The sequence below is a fragment of the Panthera pardus genome, unplaced genomic scaffold (assembly GCF_024362965.1).
Source record: "Panthera pardus isolate Hobbes unplaced genomic scaffold, ASM2436296v1 HiC_scaffold_19, whole genome shotgun sequence".
NCBI classification, from domain to species: domain Eukaryota; kingdom Metazoa; phylum Chordata; class Mammalia; order Carnivora; family Felidae; genus Panthera; species Panthera pardus.
Genome location: NW_026526754.1, coordinates 10,852,501 through 10,876,141, shown reverse-complemented (window position 1 = coordinate 10,876,141; position 23,641 = coordinate 10,852,501). Strand labels below are relative to the sequence as shown.

The 23,641-nt window shown below is 48.6% G+C and overlaps 1 protein-coding gene and 1 long non-coding RNA gene across 6 annotated transcripts in view; both read right to left on the bottom strand.

Annotated features, from left to right (window-relative positions):
* ZFHX3 (zinc finger homeobox 3) overlaps positions 1–23,641 on the bottom strand; it is a 250,120-nt gene that overhangs the window by 49,783 nt on the left and 176,696 nt on the right. The window lies entirely within an intron of this gene.
* The window catches only part of LOC109270688 (uncharacterized), a 1,794-nt gene continuing 1,613 nt past the window's right edge, over positions 23,461–23,641 (bottom strand). The window contains exon 2 of the long non-coding RNA XR_002081643.2: positions 23,461–23,641. This exon is cut by the window's right edge and continues 798 nt beyond it. This is a non-coding gene — a long non-coding RNA (uncharacterized LOC109270688).

Sequence of the window (23,641 nt, the reverse complement as noted above, 5' to 3'; positions counted from 1 at the left end):
TTGTCTGGACAGCTCAGACCCACAATGCTTTGCAGGCATGGTCTGTTTGATTGGTTACGAAAGCCTAAAGAAAGCCCACTCACTAAGACCCAGGCCTCACCTCGTCCCCCTGCACTGGAACCAAATGGGGACCAGGGGCACGATGGCATCCAGCGTTTTAACAGAGAGCTGTATCCACACTCCGCGCTGCTGGCACTGGTTATCCAGCCTGTATTCCCTTTAGGAATGTGTATTTGACACCCACGCATTGACGGAGCACGGGGTTGGGGGCAGGGGGTGGCAGTTTCTCACAGATCACAGATTGCATTTTCCACCCGTGAGCTCAGTGGCAAAGGGCCGGGGTCATTACAGGCGTCGATGTTTTAAATATATATATAATACCAGCTACTGACAGATGGTGGGAACAAGTGAAGAACTGAAGGGCCGACGATCTGGTTTTATCTGGAAAATCCTGTCTTTCCCTCCGATGACGAAGTTGCTGCCCTTCCCTAAGATACCCAGCAGCCACTTTGCCATGTTTAAGGCTGCAACAGACAAATCAAAACCATCTATTCTCCAAGAGTCTAGCGGTATTTCAGAACCAAGCAGAACACCCCAGGAATGTTTTTTCAAGGGCAGAGCCAGGACCTGGGTGAGGAGGTCATCTCTGCTCCCTGCGCCCCCCCACCCCCATTCCTGCCAGGGGGCAGCAGGCCCAGCGCAACCCAGACAGAACGTCTGCTTTTCAGAAGACTTCAGAGAAGGTGCTTCTAAACCCGCTACAGCAGAAGGCGACTTGGATGGATACACCCCACAGTGGCCCTCAAACCGAGGCACCCCTCCTATGTGAATGTATTTTCATGTTAAACGGCTAGGAAAACACAGCAAATCTTGAGTAACTGCGAAGTCTTCCTGGTATCTCTTCTGCCTTCAAACTCCACATAAAACTTCAGCCTCCATCGGCTGAAGGTCTTTAAAAAAAAATCTATTTCCATCACTACCTCCTTTTGACAATGGCTTCTCCCAGACAGCACTTACTAGCACTCGGGCCAAACCCAGCCCTGCTCATTCATGTCTCCTGGCTAAGGACAGAGCCCTCAGGTGTAAGAATTTCAGCAGCTACATATATTCTAAGAGGGAAGGGTTCTTGGGGGCAGCTAAGGTTTTTGAGGCGATGATACTGCAGCTCCAGAAAGTTCCCCTTCAGTCAGGGTGGTTTTGCTTACCACAAATGCGAACGGTTGTCTTAACACACCTTCTACGTATCATGTTGGCGAAGGTGACTGCGAGATTCCCCGGCTTAGGGTGAAACCTGCTCCCAGAGGAGGTGTGCGTGCCAAGTGGCAGCCCCGTGGAGATTTGCAACAATTTTATGAACAACCTGGAAACGGGTATGTGAAAGGAGCACCGGGCAGAAGCAAGCACAGAGGTGGCATCATCATACAGTCTGCACTCACCCCGGCCGCATGCACTTCCCAAATGTGATACCCGAGAAAACTTGCCAGTCGCCCCCAAAACCAATACCGTTCACCAAATAACTGGGGCCGGGAGCTGTGTCCACTGGGTGTTTTTTACCAATTGCTTACAGACTTGAAGGAAGGGGAGTCAATCAATGGCTAAGACTAGTCCCTCTGTTCCTAACTCTTAACAGGATAATGTAGAACAATTCAAACCTTCCCCCAAACCTGACAAAGCTCCCAATAGTGCCTCACTGTGACAGAATTTTGGAAATTCTCCTAAGAATCAGGGTGTCTGTACCCAAGGCTTTCAGGCGATCACGTTACTTAAATAATACAACAATCTGGGATCCCTGAAGAATGAAACTGTTCTTTCCTTTTTCTTTGGGGTGAGCCATATTTGAGGGTGGGGGTGAAATAAAGTGCATTTGCCTGTCGGCAGGCTCAAGAGCTGAGAAACATTAGCTGTCATGAACCACAATCAAATCAGGTTTGAAATATTTAGCAGTGGCTTGGAAAATGCGGTGGTGCAGCTCTGACAGGCGAGATGTGCACAGACACCCACTTTCCATTATAATGGAAATATCAGGCCTGTTCTGAATATGTATAACCCAGAAAAATGTATTGATTTTTCATTCGGCATTAAAAAAAATGAAATAGCCTGCAGCTGTCAAAAGCCTTTTGTTAAAAGCTCATCTTTCCTGGAATGAGGTTTACCAGAAACAAGTTTTAATTGTATATAGGACCTCTTCTTTGAAAAACAAAATAACCAATCTGCCTACTTTGAAGATAGGGTTAAAGCTTTTCCTTTCTCCACTTTCAACCTAATTAACCAAGGACAACCGCGAAGCAAGCAAGGCCTGCAACATGAGGGCCAGCAGGAGTACCACGGAAGGTGGCAGCCACTTAGGCTGGGATCTCTCTTGGCGGAGAGCAGGAGGGACTCCATGACTGTGTCTTGTCTTCTTATTTCTGTAACTCGTGTGCAGGTGCTGGACCCTGTGGCCATTGACTCGGCGTAGGACACTGTGGCCAATCTGCTGTCTTTTTGCAAGGTTGGTTGGTACAATTGGAAAACAAGGGCAGAACCCTCCAGCGTACCCAATCCTCTTGGCCTTTTGTTATCCACAAGAAACCTCTACTGGCTGTATATACTCTACAGAACATGCATGCTTTCTTTTGCAAACACAGGTCAAATCAAATGCCACTATGTAAAAGAGGACTGCTAAGGTCTACACCACTTGTTTCTAATAAGATCTAGCATGTTAAAATTCTGCTAAAACAGTAACTTGTAACAGGATGTGATTGACAATGCTGACGGACATCCAACCGTGCTGCTCCCAGCTCTTCACCCCTAGTCTTGTCTTGCCTCTCAAAGCCAAGGAAGAAGAGGTAAATGGCAGCAACGTTCCTAACTATGCCGTTCTCCCTCTGTGCCATTTTGGTGAGTGGGATCTCACTGAATGGTGACCACGGGGCCTACCAGCAGGTGATTCTCCATGTGCCCCAGGCTTATTCCCAAATCCACAGAACACCCAGATACAGGATGCAGCAATCCATTCTGCATCATTCCCAAACGTATTTCCTCATTTATTCCATGGTTTTATTCCAATGGTATCTTTCCAGCCCTGACGGTGTGGCTGGAAACTGCACAAGACACAGCTTCGAGTGATGAGGTTTTCTGGTTGACAAATACCGCAGCCCCAGAACATTCCCCCCCTTAGATCAAGGTGGTTTTGCTTACCACAAATGCATATCGTTCTCTTAACACACCTTATACTTAGCGTATTGATAAAGGTGACTGCATGTTTTCATGCGGACACATGGAACAGGAAACGTAAAACCTCCTTCAAAGTTCTTTGTGGGTAATCACCTGAGTATTACTTTTAATTGCAGGCAAAATGTGTCCATTCCATTTTCTACATCTTAACAGGATACTGAGGGAAATACCAAATCACCAGATGAAGGGTCCAGAAATCCATACTGACACTGGCAAGTGCAACATTTTGAAATATAACCCATCACAGTCCAGGCAGGAAAGCTTAAAGGGGCAAAGAATGAGGGTGAGGGGGTACAGCAGGCCCCCAGGGGCTTCGAGGCTGGAGCATTCATTTATTCACCTTCTCAAGAGAAGATTCCGTTTCTTTTCCGGCCAACATCAGAACTCCAGTGCAGTAGCAGAGCCCAAGGTGAAAAGTAGGCTCCCCACACAGACGACGGGCAAACAGGCCTCCCGCACTCCTGCCTGCCCAGGCCTCCCTGAGGTCCCTGCCTTGCACAGGATGTAAAGGACAGAGCACCCTCCTGGCGGCCCTTGTCTTCGCATCATCCATTTGCTTACCACCCTAAGCTCCGAGCCAGGCCAGGCCATCCTACCAAGGACCCTTCTCTACCAACTGGGGAGAGCTATCGGGGTGGGGACAGCCTGGTGCTTCTGCGGGGAATGTGCCCACCCTGGTCCCTTTTTAAAAAATAACGTGGCCAAAGCGCTAGCCGGTTGTTTTAAACAAAACTGCCTTCTAAAGGTGACATTTCTACACGTGGACGTCACTCCCCTGAGACAAAGGGGGATGTGAGCAGTAGAGGAAGTGGAGGACGCGCTCCACTGGAGATACACTCCCTTTCCCCCCAGGGATGAGCACAAATCCTTTAAGTGATCATTTTCCCACAAGAATTCTTTTGACCACTAGGTGTTCACTTACCAAATACACCTGGGGCCGCAGGGCCTGGAGTTTCTGGACAGAGCCTGGAAGGTGGCGGGGGGCCGGCCAGCCTTTCAAGAGGGGCTTCGGGAGAAGCTCTGCAGGAAAACCCAGTGCTGGAGGACCTCGGCCTCCTCACTGCTCCACCCTTGACCCTGTTTCCCTGGCCACCACCCCCACGACCCTGCCTTCTGGCAGCAGGCTAAAAGAATCAACACTCTGAAGGCAACTCCGGGTATTATTAAAATGAATAATTGGAGAATAGAGACCATTTATGCTTTTGTATATTTGAAGATCGTGCCACTGTTTATAGAAACAAGAAAAATGGGGATTGTGTGGCAGGAGGGAGGCTGGGGAGGCCGGGCATGCTGCAGCCCTGCGCAGCCCCTGCTGGGTAGAGCAAGGTCAGCCGCAACAAGGACGAAAGCCTGGGGGAGGCTCTCCCTTTGCTTCTTACTTAACTTCACCTCCACCTTGCGCACTGACAGGAGAGCACGTTTTATGGGTCCATCGCTGCCAGGGCCGGTTTAGGCCTCCCAGAGAAAATTTCCCCTCTTTGAGCTGTTCTCCTAAGCAAACGGCACACAGAAAGCCAGAGCACAAAGTGAAAAATGCTGCCGTTGTGTGGCGAGGGACAGGTCCTGCCATTTTCCCTCTCCTGGGCGAGGCCACTTGGTCAATCGGAACAGTCTGTCAAAACCGCGCTAAAATTAAGGGGGTGGGTGGGGGTCAAGGGAGGAGAAAAAGGGAGGAACCGCCTACAGCCAGGATTGCAACAAGTTCCATTTATCTGTGTTCTTAGCAAAAGCACCTGGGCTGCCCCCTGCAGAAACGCAGAAAAGGATAAAAGCCAATGTGCGGTGACAGAGCACAACGGAACTAAATATGTCCGCTGACTCGCCTGGTGGCTATTCACAGGAAGAGTTTGCTTTCTTGCTTTTCTTTTCTTTTCTTTTCTTTTCTTTTCTTTTCTTTTCTTTCTTTCTTTTTTTTTTAATAACTGAAAAATGTGAGTTCCAGTTTGTAAAACACAAACCCAACCCTGAAATGGTTTCGGAATCCACACTCCACGGGAAATCCAGCTCTGTCCCAGAACTCTGAGGAAACTGAATTCAGCAGGGATTAGCTCCCCTGATTTCTCCAGGGCCAGGACTGGCGCTTTGCTTCCACACATGAAATGTAAAAAAGGGCAAATTCCCTGAGCATGTTTGTAGCGGAGCGTGATGGGATTGTGTTGTCATTTATGGGAAATAATCGCAGACCCATCTCTCCCCTTCTCCCCCCCCCCCCCCATTTTCCAGTCCAAATAACCATGAAAAATTACACTTCAATGTCAGGGCGACGACAAAGGAGGCGCGCTCTCTGGGAGCTCAGCGGATTTGCAGGGGTTTTTCCTTTCTTTGGACAAAAACTACCTTCAATTGTACTTCATTTAAAACGTGATCTAACAAATGCATTTTGACAAGTTCCTTTCTCTTTTTCTCCCTTCTTTCAAACAGTATTTTGCACAGTTTAACCTCACACCAAACTGGAATGTTCTGGAAAGAAGAGGCATGCAAAATAGAAGGTTCTTGAAACCAAGAAGGGTGTTTTATTTCCCCCTCTGTTAAAAACAAAGTAGTAGAGGAAAATAATGAGTCTAACTCAGTATGCTACTGAGAATGAGCGGGGGGAGGGGACAGAGTAAGTCACAGGGTCTTAACAACAGACTATTTGATGGGCAAAGGTGAAAAAAGCCAAGGTTAGTAAAAAGAGGAAGGCTTTGATGGAGGAAGAAGGGGACTCAGAGGTTTGCTCCTCAGAACAGACTATCTTGTGGACTTGGAAGCACCATCTAAGGCATCTGGAAGTACAGTCAGAAGTGGGAACATCCTCACATGGGATGAGGCGGGGAGGTCCCACTTCCCTCCTAGTCCCCCTCCTCTACAGAAAAGGACATTTTTCACCCAAACAGATCTGCCTGAAAGCTTTTTAACATTCCAGGTGTGAGACATAAGCAGTCCCTACAAGCATCTGTCTTTCAGTAACACTCTGCTTGAAATAAACACTGCCAGGCTTCCATGGCTGGAGAGGAGAAGACAGGATAGATAAACACACATGAGTGATAGAAAGAGTGTAAATAAAAAAAAAAAAAATTAACAGTTTCCACTAAAAAGACTGAAACCACCCTTCTGAGTTGAAACTCACTTGGCTTGTCAGGGAGAGATCTTATGCTTAAAGCAAAAAAAAAAAAAAAAAAGAAGAAGAAAGAAAGACAGAAAAAAACAAATTCCTAATTATTTTTAATTGGAAAATGTTGGAAATACATGAGTGAAAAAAACGTCAAGGAAGGCTTGTAAGTGTACTTAAGCATCTATATACAAATGAAGGTGTGTGGGAAACGAACAGGATGTACCAGGAGTGGTATTAGATGATGGTGATTAGAACCTAATGGGTATAAGTGAGACCTTGTGGGATGGCTCTTGTACTGGGAATGTCAAACGCTGAAGGATGCTATCTGTACAGGAATGACAGCAAGGAAACGAAAGGCAGAAGGGTGGCTGGACAGGCCCAAGGTGTTTACGACAGTGGGGAGATGTGATTTGACAGTGCCCAAAGGAATGATGGAATATTTGGGGCGAAGATATGCAAAAAAGAAAACTGAAAGACAAACAGGTAAGTATCTTGTTCCTGGCCATCAAAACAAACAGCACACCATCAAGACAATACGAAGCCATGACTCCAGGAGTCTAAGTCACAGACCAAAACGAATGAGGGGCTGAATTCCCAGCCTGTTGATGGCCTCAATCTTAATGCTCACAGTGTCCAAAGGGCCTGCAGCCTATTGAGAAATCAGCCTTGGCCCCTGTGAAGCACAGGGTGCTTGCAGAAATAGTAGTGTGCTCCCACCCGAGGACAGGAGAGTGATGGACTGCCTGTCAGTGAACTTCACTTTGCATGATCATCAGCCACTTATGTGCACAGCTGGTAAAACAAGCTGATTCATAAAAATAAAGCACAAACAAAGGCTGACACTTTCCAAACCAAATGCAGGAAACAGACGTCAGGCCAACTTCAGGCAACCCGGCACCCAAGAAAGCACCAGCTAAACCTGTTCTTCCTTGGACAGACCTGCACGTGCACAAAGGTCACCGCAGGTGTTAACGGCACTGCCAGCTGCAGAGTCTAATGCTACGGACACTTATGAACCCTGGAGATGGCCCAGGCCTGGGTCTTTAGGTGCCTACCACGCATACATTGCCTGGTACAAGTGGAGAAGGGCCTGCCTCTGCCAGAAGCATTTACGGTCACACCTGAGACATTTAAGGATGTGTCTACACTTGGAAAGTAAAAAACTGGGCCATTCTCCAAAACCATCAAGTCCCCAAGCACACTTCAGTCTGAAACAACCAGGCAGCAGCAGCAGCATGTTTGAGCTAACATTTCCTCGGAAACTGCAAGGAAAGTGAAGCAGGAAGCTGAGGTACAGAGAAAATCCAAGGGTTTATGTTCAAAAGCTTTCCTGCATCCACATGAGAAAAAGCAGATGGGACTGCTAAGTTGTCATTTTTAACATGCACCTTGCACAGCTCTTCTGTGCCCAAAGGGAGAAAGAAAATTCTTGGATCTTCCTCCTCTTTTTGAGTAACTTCCAAAGTTATGCCAGTGGTTGAATACAAAACCTCTGCATTTTTAAACTTTGGATATTACAAAATACCCCCACCAGCAGCACACCAGCCCTTTCATGGTGATTTTGGCTATGGTAACCCATCTCCAAATCTTCAGAGCTACTAACTGTGTTTTACCCTCAGTCTCAGGATTGGGTCCCTCTACTCAGCCTTCCCTCCTGTGAGAGGTGTCTTCCACCTAAGAACAGGCTAGTATCCCCGAAAGGGAATGCAGTCCATTACGCACCCCAAGTTAACACTGTAATGGTATCTTTAAAATTTTTTTTGAATGTTTATATTTGTTATTTTTGAGACAGAGAGAGACAGAGCATGAGCGGAGGAGGAGCAGAGAGAGAGGGAGACACAGAATCCGAAGCAGGCTCCAAGCTCTTAGTTGTCAGCACAGAGCCCGACGCAGGGCTGAACCGCTAGACCATGACCTGAGCTGAAGTCGGATACTCAAACGACTGAGCCACCCAGGCACCCCGTGTAATGCATCTTAAAGCCCAAAAATGCAGTCATAATCATCAAGACAAACGATTCAATAAAAGAACTTAAATTCTAGACTCTTTAATAGCGGGAACAATTGAAAACAACCAATACGTGAAACCAAAGAGAAAGAAAACATCTCCATGAGATGAGAAGGCCATCAAGGATCTGAGCAGAAAGTAACTGGTACTTGGGACAGTTAGGAATAAGGGATCTGGAGAAACTGACAGCACACAGTCATACTTTATGGAAATAATTTTGGATGTCTACACTGTTCTGTGTACATGCTGCACCTGGAAAAATTACTAGAAGCTCTTGTCAGGTAATACCTTACGTCGGAACTGTCCCCACACTTCCAGAAGCAGACAACTCTTTCTAAGGGAATATGAACCCTGGGCAGAGACAGAATATGGAAGTAAAGCCTGCAACAAGTCAATGGTTTTGCTTCACTTTGTAAGGCCAAGAATGATGGCAAGGAAGGTAAGAAGCAATGAAAAAACTAGTTAAAAGGCAATACAATCTTGAAGATGAGACTGCCCAATGATTAGGAAGAGAAAAAGTGAATGAGTTCTCACTTACCAAGCAACAATTTTAAATACAAAAAGTAAGAAGAGGAGGGGGAATAAGAGGATTTAGACAGTCATCAAAGAGCAACTTTCCAAAAAAAAAAAAAAGTTTGCATCTTTAAATTCAGCATCTACGATGGCAGGTGGGGGAAAGGTCAATTTCTGTCTGAAGAGAGTCTATGAATTGACTCACCTACTGGAAAATTCTGGTGACAAGTATGGAAGAGAAGCACGCAAGCAAACAGATTTAGGAGAGAGAGATACTGGCTGTTTGCAGAAACTCAGTCATCAGAGGGACCGGCCTTTGTTTTGAGGGATTTGGGGGAGCGGACAACAAGCACTTTGATTCTGTAGACCAGGAGACCAGGACCTGGAGAGGGGTGGGGGGCTGGATGTCCCCAGGGCGAGGAAATCCAAAGGAGGATGAAGGGGACAGGTGGTCACATGCTGCTCCAGTGGCCAGCCGGGCAAAGAAACCAACAAAGTCCCATGGAAAAGCTCCGACGTTGAGGCAAGTGGTACAGCTGCTCAGAGCAAGACCTAGTTTTTCTTGACATTCTGAGACAAAAAGACATAATAGCAAGGATAAAAATGGGCTCGCCAAGACCACAACAAACCGAAAACCATCTCCTAAGAACCCAGATATCCGTGTATTTAGGCAAGTGGTATCCTGTTAACTTCCTGCCCAGTGGCAACGTGGTACCCAAAATAAAACCGTCACGTTTAAAGACAGAACGAGCCATGGCTCTGGCGCAATGCAGCCCGCCCACCTCGCTCTTTCATCCTTACACACATAAACACACGTATGCTCTCTCGTTCCTGCTTTCTCCCTCTCTCCCTTCTTGCTCTTTCTGGAAAGGGGTTGTCCCAAAAGGATTCCTCCCAAATGGCTGGGAGCAGAGCCCGTCAGAGAGCTTCTAGATCAGGGTGAGGTCCAAGGGGCCGGTGCAGCCCCTGGTCCCTGCTGCAGAGAACCAGCAAAAGCCAAGTAATTGCTTTTTCCCCTTCCACTAATAAGCTTTTCAGTGGAGGAAGAATTCAGCTTCCTGTAGTCAACAGACCCTTTTTTCCCTGCCTCTCCTCGCTCCAAATAATCTAAAGTGACTGCAATTTCAGTCCTGGCTCTCTAGCATTCAGCTCCACCGGCTGAGGTCAGAAGGTGTCAAGTGAGGGCTCTCTACTTCTTTTCTACTCTGCCTTCACTCCACCCATGCTTCTTTGTAACTGAGGCAACCTGCCTCCCCAGCCCAGCCATTATGTGTATCACCAGCCCACAGCACACACGGACTTCAGTCAAGATTCCAGGAAATGTTTTGAAGGCCTAGAAAACACTGGGGGAGAGAAAACAAATCTCTTTGCTGTAAACAACTGATTAGTAATGACCAACTTCAGATGCTCTGGTGACCCGAGCCACTCATTTCCTGGTTTCGAGAAAATGCATCGCAGTACAACATTTGTGTGTGTGTGTGGTGGTTAAACCATGTGGCTGGTTGTGTGGTTTTTGGTTTAGTGGAATGCAAAGGACTCTGGTTGCTGAATTTGCTCCTTGAGATGCTGCTGCACACTCATGGCGCTGGTATCAGGTCTGGCTTCGTGTCTGGCGGACGGGCTGCAAGGGGACCTGCCTGGGAAAACTCTGCCCCACCCCCTCCCCTGCCTCATCTCCCAGATGAATGAAACGGGATTTCAATTAAGAAGGGCAGCAGCAGGGCCTGCCCTCCTCTGCCTTCACAGAGATCTAACGGAGAGCACAGAGATGAAGGTGAACAAACAAATGCACAAGGGTGATGACTAAGTGAGAGGTAGAACAGGTGTGTGACGGGACTGATGGAGGTTCAGTGGTTCCAGTCCCGGGGAGAGCATGAAAAGAGGGTTAACGTCCAAGTGCAAGAGGCCTGCTACTGGAAGAGCAGCTCCACGCAGGGGAAACAGAGGCAGGTCTGCAAAGAGACTGCTCAGTGGGCCTACAGCCAAAGCCCGTGAGGTTCTGAAGAGGACAGAAGGGGAGAAGCACGCAGGGAAGGCGTGAACACCTGCACGCACCCCCACCCCCATCACACACACAGAGGAGGGGGATGCTGACTCCTGGCTGCAGCCAGGCCTGTGATGGGAATTTATTTCCCTCAATTATGAGCTCTTGTCCCCAGTCTCAGTTCATCAGCACAGTGCAGCCAAGTCAATGAAAGGCTCCATAATGAAGTAATCACATGCATGGGGATGGCCCCGCACCTGCCTGCTGGGCCCTGAATCAAGCTGACATTGGCTCTCCAATCCCCCCAACCCCATGTGCGCCTATGATCCATGTCAGGTCACCCCCATCCTGCCCCAGGAGCCTCGAAGCCTGGGTGCCGTTTTCTTGACCCAATCACAAAGGCCCTGATTGCAAGGAGGAGAAGGAAGGGTCTAGCAAAGTGGGACCGGTCAGTAGAAAACGTGTTATACTTCCCTTTTTTGCTGCCTGGGAAATCTTCACTGCAAAGAGTCTGATCATAAAAACCAGTACCGTGTGCTTAGAAAGATGCCATTTGTCTAAATTATTACTATGTAATAATAGTAACTGTGGAATACAACTGTCACACAACAGAAGTAAATTCTATTATTATTCCCATTTCACAGATGAGAAAACTGAGGCTCTGAGAGGTTAAATTAGTGGCAAAGGTCACACAGCCTAGAAGTGGCAGAACAAAGCCAAGGCCCATGTTCTTCATGAACACCTTAAGAGCTACTGCATGGCCTTCCCAAGAGAACTTAAACTTCTTCTCATGCTATCCATCCATCTACCCACCCATCCACCCATCAATCCATCCATCTACCCATCCATGTACCTACCCACCCATCCACCTACCACATGTTCACGGAGCACCTGTTCTAGACAATGACAATACAGCTGGGAACAAGACAGGAAAAGTCCCTGCCCTCAAAGTGCAGGGGTAAAGAAAAAGGTGGAAAAGAAGGAAAGAAGGTGGGGGAGTAAGAAAGACAAAAAGCTGCCGAACAAATGACCATACTGTAAGTCAGATGCTGATAGAGAAGGACGGTAAAGTAGGGAAAAGGAAAAAGGCAATGCTAGGAGTCATTTTCTGTGGGAAGCTTGGAGAGGGCAACATTTGAACACAGACCTGAAGGAGTGAGGGTGTGAGCTACAAGGGCCTTCCAGGCACAGAGGAACCGCATGTGCCAAAGCCCAAGGTGGGAGCAAAGACAGAAAGGAGGGCCAGGAGATGAGTCAGACAGGTCACGTGGACGAGTTCCTGCAGGCCTTACTGGCTACTGTCAGGCCAGAGGCACTGCTAACACCTAAAGAACTTCTATGAAAATCAGAACAATGTGCTTCAGTTCAGCAGCCCCTCCTCTGGGCAAATGTGGCCTCAGACTCCCCATCCTGCCTGGTAAGTAGAGGCTGGGATGGATTCCCGCCCTTAGCAGAGAGCTGCGTGGGTGAGACATCCTGCTCAGCTTCACACAGTTAGGCTCGAAGAGCTTTCCAGTACGGAGGCTACGGTACTTCCCCAAATCTGCGTGTGTGTGGTGTATAAAACTTCCTTGTGCCTTTTCCTTTACTAGGGGGTGGGCAGGAGCTGACCTTGAGTTGAACAAATGCAAAGACAGGCAGGGGAACCCTGAGCATCCTCTGCCACTGGCCATACTGCAGCAAGTGGCCGGCCTTGACACCCATGCACCAGAAGGACCCGCCCCACCACTGTGCTCCCAAGCCCCTCCCTGAGAAGCTGGGGTGAGTAACTCCTGGTTCAGCAGGGCTACAGCTCCAACTCAGAAATTTGTCACCCACCATTCCACACAGCCCTTCTTGGAAACTTTATTGCCTTTCCACATAAATGAACTTCAACGCACTCTGCAAACTTAATAATCATATAAAGCTACGTAAGCTCAGCAGGGCTGCTATTTCGATGCCAGCTCTTCCTAGTGCAAGATGGATCTGGAGGGTGGGGGAGGAGGCTTTACTTTTCTTAAATGGGCCACTGTGGAAAGAAGTCCACTCCGTTGGCCACAAGAGAAGAGGGGTCTCCCCCTAGTCACACACACACACACACACACACACACACACACACGCGCGCGCGCGCGCGCACGCACACGTTCTCAGCTGCCGCACCGCCACCCTGGGCTGTCTCGGGGTGCAGCCAGGTAGCGAGGTACAGGTAGACCGGCATCACAGGTCTCCTCAGGCAGCACTTGGCCCCGTGCCGCAAACCAGCTGTCTCAGAGTACCCTGGGGCCTCCAAGGCAGAGTAAGTGGGTGAGCCCTCAAGTGTTCTGGGTTCTGTTATTAAACATTAACGGGTAAATCCGGAGCACCCATGGGTCAGCTGCTCTGGGCGCTGTTTCTCTGGCCAGGAGACAAGAGGAGCTGGATCTCAGCCAGAAGGGAGAGAGGGAGGGGCCCCGAAGAAAACACAAAGAAGCCAGGAGGGGCCAGGAAGGGGGCCAGGAGGAGGAGGCCCTTCTGGGCTTGCTGGGGATCCAGAGGAGCGGCCAGGACTGCCCAGAGACGTAAGGCTAAAAGCCAGAGAGAGACAAGAAGGCACCAAGCAAGGGAGTGCAGGTGATGAGCGAGGAAGCAAAATCCAGAAAACCGGGAGCTGAATGGGACAGGATGCACAATGGGCCAAACCCAGCACAGCTTAAAGCGCCCATGAATTCAGGTTTCCACAGTGACCAGGAGCCTGAGGAGCTGTCGCCCCTTCTCCAGGTCATTCCACTCCAATCATCAGGAGAACTGTGTTTTGGGGAAGGGGCCAGAGCAATTACCGGAGCCTTCACTTCGTTGCTCCCTTTTACAGTACACTTCCCAGAATAAACTGCCCCAAGACTTCATCCATCACCAAAAAAGGCAACTGTAAAAACACTCATGGCCGGCCCCTTCCCACACACCAGCAGGCGCCCTCCCCTGCAGTGGTGGGGGGTGGGCAGGGGTGGGGGCCGTGGGGGGAGGTGGCTCCGCCCGCCTGTACTAATTGCTCTTGCGGATGCTGTGCGGCGTGGGGGCCATTCCCAGCGCCGAGCAGTTAGGAACTTCCCAAATCATTAACCTTTCTCGGAGTGCATTGTACTGGGAGGTGCTCCCTCTGCAGCCCTATTCAGGAGCCCTATTGATCTGCCGCACACTCGGTGCCTTCAAAGTTGTTTATGATCAATATGCAAATTGCCCATGGCATTGATCTAGTATTAATTTTCAATTAGGGAATCCACAAGGGGTCTCTGAGGGTCAATACCTAACAATGCAAAGGAAACTCCGTTGAGGAGTATCGGGCCTGGTGCTGATAAAAGCTTCCCTAAGCCTCCTTCTCAATAGTTCCAGGCCCTCGGGGCTGTCACCTTCACTTTGGCTCATTTTGTTCCCTCCTAAGTCAGACCCCTTCGGTCAGCAATCTCTCAGGCTGGATCTGTGGCTGTTGCCCTGGAACTCCCCCCACGGCCGACCCCCCCTACCCAGGGACACAGGGCCACTCCCTGGCCTGCCAAGTGCGGTCCCCTGACACCCGCCCTCTTGATCCGATGCCCCAGGCCATGCCTCCATGTCTCCCCATGCCACACCCAGACCCGGGACCACTCTCTCCCCCAGCTCCCCAACCACACATACCTTTTTCCTCCCTCTCTCCCTCTCCCTCGTTTCTGCTTAGTCACGGAACGTCACCTTGGCACGCTGCCACGGCTGGAGCTGGCGAGCTGCACGGTCCCCAGAAATCTCAGGCAGTCAGGCAGAGCCGCCAGGCTGCCAGGTTATGCTTGGCAAACAACCCACTGATGTCATTTCAAAAAAACCAGCAGGGTTGGTGGGGGGGGGGGGAGGAAAAAGGCACAGCTTCAAATCATCTGTTTCTCCTTCTTTCTTTCCTCCAACAAATTTTTTCTTCCTAAATGAAACATGGGGACAGGGGGCTGGAGGGATATTAATTACTTTACCACTCGTTCATGGTTCCCAGAAGAGGCCACGGCCCGCCCTCCAGGAGCGCACAAGGCAGTTCATGTGAGCCATCGATGGGGGTGTGTCCCCAGGGAAAGCATGCCCAGCTGGGACCAGAGTGACCCGGGAACTCAGTCATTCCATTACGGCCCCCTAACAGCCCCTGAGAGGCTTGCGTGGGAAAGCTGGGCAGAGAGGAGTTGGAAGAGAAAAGTGTGTCCTGCTCTGTCCTCCCAGCAGGTGTTGGGGACAAGCAGGGCACAGCTGTGCTCCAGCCCGGGGCCCGGCAAGGACTCTGTTTGCCTTCTTCTCTCTCTGCCAGGGGCTCTGAATGCTCCAAGTTTTCTTCACATTCTCCAGTGGAATAAACCTTCCAGAGTCTCAGGCTCTCTCATTACCCCATGAAGCCACCTGAAGACCCAACTCCATGCCAGATGGGTAGTGGCCTGCCCACTTTCGGCACTGCCGCTCATCGTGCAGGCTGGCGCATTAGCTAGCCAGGCTAATTGGTTTATGGATAACATTAATTACCATGTTGCTCATTAATGGATGAAATCTTTATTGGTGCCATTGATCAGCGGACTTGTTAGCTGGCCTCCTAACCAATGGCGGATATAACAAGCTCTCTTATTGGCATATCAATTAATGCAATCAATTCCTGGCCAGAGGCTGCCATTCGCTTCCCTAGTTGTTCAGGGGTAGGAGACAGAGCCATGTCAAGCGTGCCTTTACTTAGAGTCCCCAGTTCTCAACTGACCTCCAGGTGGTCTCTCTGCCACTTGGGACTCATCAAAAAAAAAAAAAAAAATCACACCCACCCTTCCATTTGAAAATCACCTTTCCATGTTCTGCCAGTGACAAAAATGCTACCCTATCAGGATACAGAAGCTAGAAGGAAGACAGGAGGGGCCTGGGGGCTGTTAAAGCAAACAGGAGAGGTGGAGGCAACAAGTGAACCTTTTCAGTCCCGAGACTGGCCCCTGGACAATAACCACACAAGCCTGAAAACACAAGCCGCAGGCATCAGCCCTCTGCCTCCCAGACCCTGCCAACCTCCTCAATGCACCCTCACATCTGCTGACCACACCTAATGGCATCCGCCTCACTCAATGCCTCTGACGGGTCCTATATGAAAACATCACTTGCTCATCTGAAATCCCAAGCTCCAGTACCAAAAAGGACTTTTCACATTAGGGACCATCATGTGCCCAGTAAATCTGTGCAAACAGGGGCTAATGTTTGTTGAAATGCATACAATAAATCTCTTCAACAGCACTTATATCCCTATAAAGGCACAGTTTGGGAAAAATTTCTCTAGGCAGCAACATGTCTTTAGTTAAGTTGTTTTAAAAAAGGCTGAGGGACTGGGTGTGTGGGTGGATCCAGAGGACCAAGGATTTACAGCTGGACTTGACCGACGAGCAGCAAACACCAGGGCATTAGCGCTATGGCAAAGGGGGTGAGCTGATGGCCCTGTGGCTTTGGGAGGGTAAGTGGGGAATGCCTGACCCCAAGACATGCTTTCAAAGGATTACCTGGAGGTGGCCCCCAAAGGGAGAAGCTTCAAATATTATTTCAGATTTGTTTCTAAAAGCCAAAAATAAATTAAATGTAAAAAGGGAAGAAAATCACTACTCTACTCAGCAGTGCTGGTGCTATTAATAAACGTTGCAAGCCCAAACATTTGATTCAAGGAGAGAGGGGAGAAGCAACAGAACTGGCGAAAAGCAGACAGGGAGGGAACGCAAGCTGCTTTTGGCAGAGCGATGACGGAGCACAGGAGGGTGACCAAGGCCATGGCTCAGGGACATAACTCTCAGCATGTGGAAGCACAGCTCGGGGCTCCTGTGATAAACAGAAGTATTTCCTCTCATTTAGAAATAAAAAGTGACGTCTTTCCATGCGGACCACATCAGTACTTCCACAGTCACAGGGCAGAGGCAAGTCCCGAACAGACCAAGGCAGGGGCCAGAGAGGCCCGCCGCAGTTGGGGGTCACCCTCTCAGGATGCGGCCTGGCAGCAGAAGAGGGGCAAGAGGCCTCGCGGGGGAAGCCAAGGCCTTCTCAACCCGTAAAGTCATGTGCAAGGCTGCATACCACGCAGTGGTCATCCAACACAAGTGACGGGGAGATACCCAGACGAGGGGCCCTCCGCCAGCCACTCGGCACCACAGTGATTTTTTCAGCAAGAGCAGCCACAGGGTCTTCCGACGACAGGAGTCCCAGGGCGCTCATAAGGTGCAGCTCTCACAGGGTAATGGTGTCTGAACCGCTCCCTCAGGAACGCCATAACACTTGCAGGGGTCCTGCAAAGTTTGATTCCAGTTTTCTTTTAAGTTGCTTATAAAATTCCGGGTGATTACCAAATGTTGTAATAATGAAAACCTAAGTTCACGTAACACACTGGAGGACAGGCCGTGGACTCTACGGCCAAGTTAACTAGATTCTGTGCAGACCTCAGAGTAAAAGTTTCTGCCATCCCTACTTAGTTGAAGATTCTTCTGAGACTGAGACACAGACACTTCTTCTGAGACTTGAGACACAAAACTATAAAAACAGGTACCATCTGGAACTACTTCCTCACGAACAAGGATCTGCATAATAATGGAACCGAACCAAAACAGAACACAAAACAGAAGTTTAGCTGATCCTATTGAACTACCTTCCGTAACTCTTAATTTTTAAAAAAATTTTTAATGTTTTTTAATTTTATTTTTGAGAGAGACAGAGAGAGAGAGACAGCGTGCAAGCAGGGGAAGGGCAGAGAGAGAGGGAGACACAGAATCTGAAGCAGGCTCCAGGCTCTGAGCTGTTAGCACAGAGCTCGGCGTCGGGCTCAAATCCACGAGCTGTGAGATCCTGACGTGAGCCTAAGTCAGATGCTTAACCAAATGAGCCACCCAGGCACCCCCAGAACTCTTAATTTGGATCAAAATGTTGATCTAAAACTCTGCTTTATTCTCATTTTTAAAACTCTGCTTTATTCTCATTTTTATTAAACTCTGTTTTTATCATTAAAACTCTGCTTTATTCTCATTTTTAAATATACAAATGTGACAACTCTGAACTCCTAAATTAACTATAGTTATAAAGCTTTTCCAGAAAATTATTCAGATACTGGGTGAAAATTAGATCTCATTTGTTTAGAAAGGAGAGCTCTGCTAATAAAGTTTACAAAGCACTGTTTTGCCTGACGCACTGCTCTAGATGAAAAGCAGAGCACCCTCTTTGGAGAGCCTCTCTTAGAAGCAATGTGGATAATTTAAAGTTTCGAGTAAGAAAGTAAAAACTCACAGCCTAAGCTGACCAAGCATCCTCACACACATCTAATTCACTATTAATATTACATGGCACACGGAAGATAGCATGCCGGTATGGAGAGGGTTGTATCATGGTAAGATGACAGCGAACCTAAAAGTACTCTTTTAGGTTGTGTATTTGCTTTACAATAAAAAGTGAAGCAGGAGAATGAGCTCTTCAGGCAAAAATCAAGTCCCTTTAAGAAAGGGTTGCCTGATTCTGGTGCAAAGGCGAGCGCTCGGAATGGCGGTTGTCCTTGTCTTGATGCTCTAACCAGACAGAAAGCTCCCATGATAGTCTCTCCCAAAGATAAGAGCTTGCAAGCTCTCTCTCCAAGACAGAAAAGAGGGGTTGTCTAATTTGTTCATCTGTGAATTCACCAACTCATTAAACATACCCATTAAGTTACACCTACTAGGTTCTAGGCTTTGGGAATCCAACTGGACAAGAAGGACACATTCCTGCCTTCATGGGACCTATTCTCTAGCAGACCCACCTTGGGTGACACAAGATGGCTGAGAGACGTCCAATCTTGCCACTGAACCATCACGTTGACATGCACTTGGACAAGAACGTCGCCTCTTCTACTAGGTCTCCTTTTGCTCATCTGAGGGATAACAAGGTTGGCCTTGGATGTTCTAACGTCCATGCCATGCTAGGGTTCTAAGTCGGTCCCACTCAACACTATCCAGGGCAGTAAAAATCATTAGAGAATCAAACCCTGTCTACTCTAAAAAGACTCTTCCTTCGCAAAGCTCTGGTCCATGCTTCCCTGAGTCTTCACCTGGGTGATTACGTATCAAGGTTCGTCCACACCAAACACGGTAATAAATCAAATCTTATCAGAATTGAACTATAAATCTGTGAAGACTCCAATAATTTCTAGCCAAGGGAATAACACCACAAAAGTACTTTTTAAACTAATTACTCGGATTCCGAAGAGCGGCCCTAATGAGCCTTCTTTCTGCCCAGAACTTACTAAGAGGAAAAAACTACCTTCTGGTGCAGTAATTACTGCTTTCCCCTTCAAACTTCTAACTGGAGATCGATGCTGCATTTTAAGACCCATTGATTTACAATTAGCCTGGCTTTCCTGCTAAAGTGTTTTTTAAGCAGAGTTTACTTTTATTTTATTTTGAAATCTCTGAGATCTGGTTCTTGGATTTAACACCCTCATGAGAGGGGACTGGAAATCTCCAAGAGGAAGATAGTCATCAGAAAAGAGAGGAGGAGAGGGATGTAAATCAGAATCAGGAGAGAGGGGAAGGGGAAAAGGGAACTTTGTTTGTTCACAGGATAAATGCAGAGACAGAAATTTAAAAAAAAAAAAAAAAAATTTTTTTAAGCCAAAACTTTTGCCGAAAGGGGAAGAAGGAATGACGAAATCCAAAGAGAGGAAGCAGAAGGCAGGGAGGTAGGGGGAGAGAGAGAGGCTCACAGTCTCACCAAGCGTGGCTGCTGCCAGGGTGGCTAGAGAAGCTCTTTATTGCCTCTGCTGTTTATTAGCATCCTTGGGAAGGAAGAAAGAGAGAGAGAGAGAGAGAGAGAGAGAGAAAGCTTTGTGCGTCTTTGCAAAACAAAGCACTGGTTAAAAATAGTGTGTGCAGCAGGGACAGTGTGCTAACGTGAGGGTCCTGGCAGCTCCAGCACTTGCACAATCTGTCCCATGAGGGGAGCAGGAGTAAGCGAAGCAATTAAGAATTTCATGCTGATTGCTTCGAGCATGTTTTTCTATGCCATAAAGATAATAGCATAAAGGATATGGCCTTGCTTCCCTCCCCCTCCCCTGCCTGGCAACTTCTGCCTTCTGTCTTGTAGACTCTTTCTTTTCCTCACCTCCCATGGTTGAGGACTCAAGACGCTGCTTAGCGGGTCTGGCACTGCTTGACGGAATCGGTTGCTTCCAGGCCTAAAGCACAAATCGGAGCTTGTCCTCACGGACTGGTCCCTCCCCACCCCTGGTCAAGGGCAGACCCAGAAGAGGAGCCATAAGACGAGGAGCTGTGTTACTGAAGCCCCAGAGAGACGGAAGGGCTTCAGAAACGGGGAGATCCAGGCTCTCCGAGGCCCCTCCTGCCACTCACCCTGGGCTCCTCACTACGGCCAGCTCCCAAGAGTGACTGGGAAAAGATGGTCCTGGAAAGAGAAAGTGAAAAATAAAATCCCCCAATGACAATAAAGGGGGGAGGGGACAAAAGCCACTAACTTTTTTCTTTTTTTTTTAATGTTATTTTATAGCAAGATTGTATAGGCCAATTTCAAAGACTAACACGAAAAAAGTGCAATTAAATCCTTGAAAAACTGACAGATCAGCAAAACAAAACCACCCGGAGGAGAGCCCGATTGAGCCTCATTAAGAAGGAGTTCAGCCTGTTTTTAAAACCCTTCTTAACCCTTATCTGGGTACCTCCCAGCAGTGAGGGCTCCCAACGCGGCTGGCATAATTAGTGTCAGAATGGAAAGGGGGAAAAATCAACCAGGAAATAGAAATTAAAACACAAATTTAGGAGGGGGGGGTGGTGTTTCAAAAGGAAAAACCATTCCAAATTCAAACAACAAACCCCCATCAGTCCAACCGGGAGCAATGGGGAGACAGCAAAATGCTCCTCCATACCCAGAGATAACTATGTTCCAATTACACAGAGAAAGGGCTGGGGCAGAGCGAGTGCCACCATCTACTTCTCCCCCTTCTCCCCAAAATATATTCCACCTTGTGGTCGCGTCAACTCCGGGAGGCTGATTTGATGGCAGACGGACGGCAAGCTGCACCAACCTCTACATCAATTACAACCATCACGCCTGACAATGGGGAAAATGAGATCTGGTGACAAATTTTTGCACCTTCGGTCCTCAGGATCCCCCAAAAGTGGCACGCACGCACATGTGTGAAACAGCGTGTGCGTGGGAGCGAGTGAGAGCATCGCCTGTGAAGCCACCAGCCTGTAAGGAGGAGATACGGCACGGAGATCCATTATAGGAGAGCAGGCCGCTACGGAGGGAATACTCTGGAGATGGGGAAGATGGCAGAGAGACGAAGCCGTTTTATTAAATCGGGCAAATTCTCATTTATTCTGTGGAGACAGAGGAAGAGAAAATGGATTCACTCTCAGCATCTCCTTTGAGCTGACTCCTATCGCCTCAGCAGAGGGAGGCGGAGGAGATGGAGGTGCCGGGGTTCATGTGGAAATCAGGGGACGTTTCCCCCTTTCAAAGTGAACATTATATCCATTTCACCTCTTGCGCCAGGAATCTGGAAAATAATGCTTACGTCGGAGAAACATGGTGGTTTTCTTCGGGCTTTCTGATTACTCCAGCAAGTGGAGGGGCTTACAAATTTGACTCCCTACAATATGAAATCAGAGAGGCGACCACAGCCAAGATAAGACACGGACACGGGCTGACAAAAGGAAAAGGAATAGTGGGACGTCTCCCCCAACGGCAAGACGCGCCCCTTGCCCAATGGTGGGAACAAAAATGGCACTTTTCAAGTTGGGAAAAAGGGGAAAGAAATGCCTTGAGCCAGAGCACCAAGCGCGGAGGTTGTCTTTCATTAACAAAAGGCACCTGTGTTGAGACTGCAATTAGAAAACCAAGGTTTTAATTAAACAATCACATAAAGCTGTTTGGCTCCCCGTATGGGCCAACATGTCACCTGTGTCTCGGGGTTAGCTGGGCAATGAGCTCCAGCTGGTGTGGAGGGAGGGCAACTGGTGATGTGGTACACATATAACTGCAAAGCTGGACACTCTACCTGTCTGTGGCTCCCCTGCCATGTCCGAGAACTAAGAAGAAGCCAGTGAGGCTGCCGGGAGCAACGGCGCTGTGGTCAGACCATAAGCCACCAGTAACCCTGTACTGTTCGCAGCCAAACACAAGATATTATTCAAAGTGCTGTGCAAAAGCCAGGGGTGTGGCATAGGGGGCTTCCTGTGTCTCCCAATTAAAACTGCTTCTCCATCAAAGCATCGGCCAGGTGCAACCAGTTTACCGAGAGCCCCTTTTAACTAAGAAGAATTCATAGGAGCTTAGACACCTGCCAGCTTCCATGGGAGGGGGAAAAACCAACCTACTTCCTCACCTGCTGCTTTTATACCCCCTGGGCCATGGGCAGACAGGAGGTACACAAGGCTCTGACAGCCCAGACTCCCAGGAAGACAGACAGCAATGCTTCCAAAGCACAGATTCCTCTGGGACTCTTAGCCATCAACACCCTCCCTGTTCATGAGCTGTGAACTGATATGAAACTGGTTGTTCCAGGAACTGTGTTGTGTGTTGGCCTTCTGCTGGACGCTGCTGAATGAACAGCTTGGGCCACCTTCACACCCAGGTCAAATAGCTTTTGCCAGGTGCATGGGGTCCGGCTTATAGGAAAAGACAGGCAGGGCGACCAGTTTTCATTCCAAGGCTCCCAAGGGCATTCCACACCTGGGACAGCCAACCTGGAGACCTCCCCACTGGTATGTGCAGGCTGTGCCCCCCAGGAGCTAAGCACAGCTTTGGGCGCCATAAGTCCACATTGCCCTAGCTTCCCAGCACGCTGGGGACACTGTTTCCAAATGCTTCGGACTCTGAAAGTCGCCATGTGTCAAATGCTGGAGAATCCAAGATGGCCAGTCAGCTAACACTGACCAATGACCTCGTATGTGCCTAGCACTGAGCTATCTTCCGGAAAAGAAAATCACTGAAGAGAAAACCTTAGTAACAGAACGCCATTAGTCTGCAAAATGCTCCAACTCAGAGAATACTCAAGGCTTACCAAATCACAGGGTAATCAATACACTCTAGGTTTCATAGACCACCAACACCATTTTGGGTTTTCAACAGGAAAGTCTTCAGACTATCTGCTCACAGAAAAATTAAAACAGCAACAACTAAACAAACTTCATTTGAGCTTTGAAAATGCAAAGGAGTCCTTCTTCCCCATCCTCAGGCTATGGCCTTGCTAAGTTTGTAGAGAACTGGGAGATTTAAGGAGGACTCAGAAGACTGTATAACGAATTCGTTCCATCGGAGCTGAAAAACAAAGTTGCCTTCCCCACCAGAATCCTTCATCTCTCAGACAAAGAAAGGTTTCCCTTGCCCTTTCCACCACCTGATTGTGTGAACTGCCTAAGAGAGCAAGAAAAGGGACCACAGCTTCTCAGCCTGAATGCGAGGCAGCCAGTCAGAACTAATCTCTGTGCTGGAAGTAAATTCAGTCGGTTCCATGATCTGGTCCCCAGGAGGGCACAGGCGGCGGGGGGCGGCGGGGGGTGGGGGTGGGCTCCCCTCCCTTGGCGTCCTGCACCTCACACCCCAAAACCTAACCGGGGACCTTCTGGGCAATGTCCTTCGCCACAGTCAGCCACGGGAGGAATTATTTGAGATCAGGCCCCGAATGAAATCCAAAGCAACGAGTTTGACTTTATGACTTATTTATTTATTTCTTCCCCCACGAACAGAAGGTTAATATAAGAGCAACTCCTTGGCAAACCTTTAAGGGTAATTCAAGCGACACTGATGTGAATCAATGTTCTCTTTGTGAACACATTACTTGGCAGAAACTGGCTTTTTGTAACCCCCTTAAACCTAGCCGGCA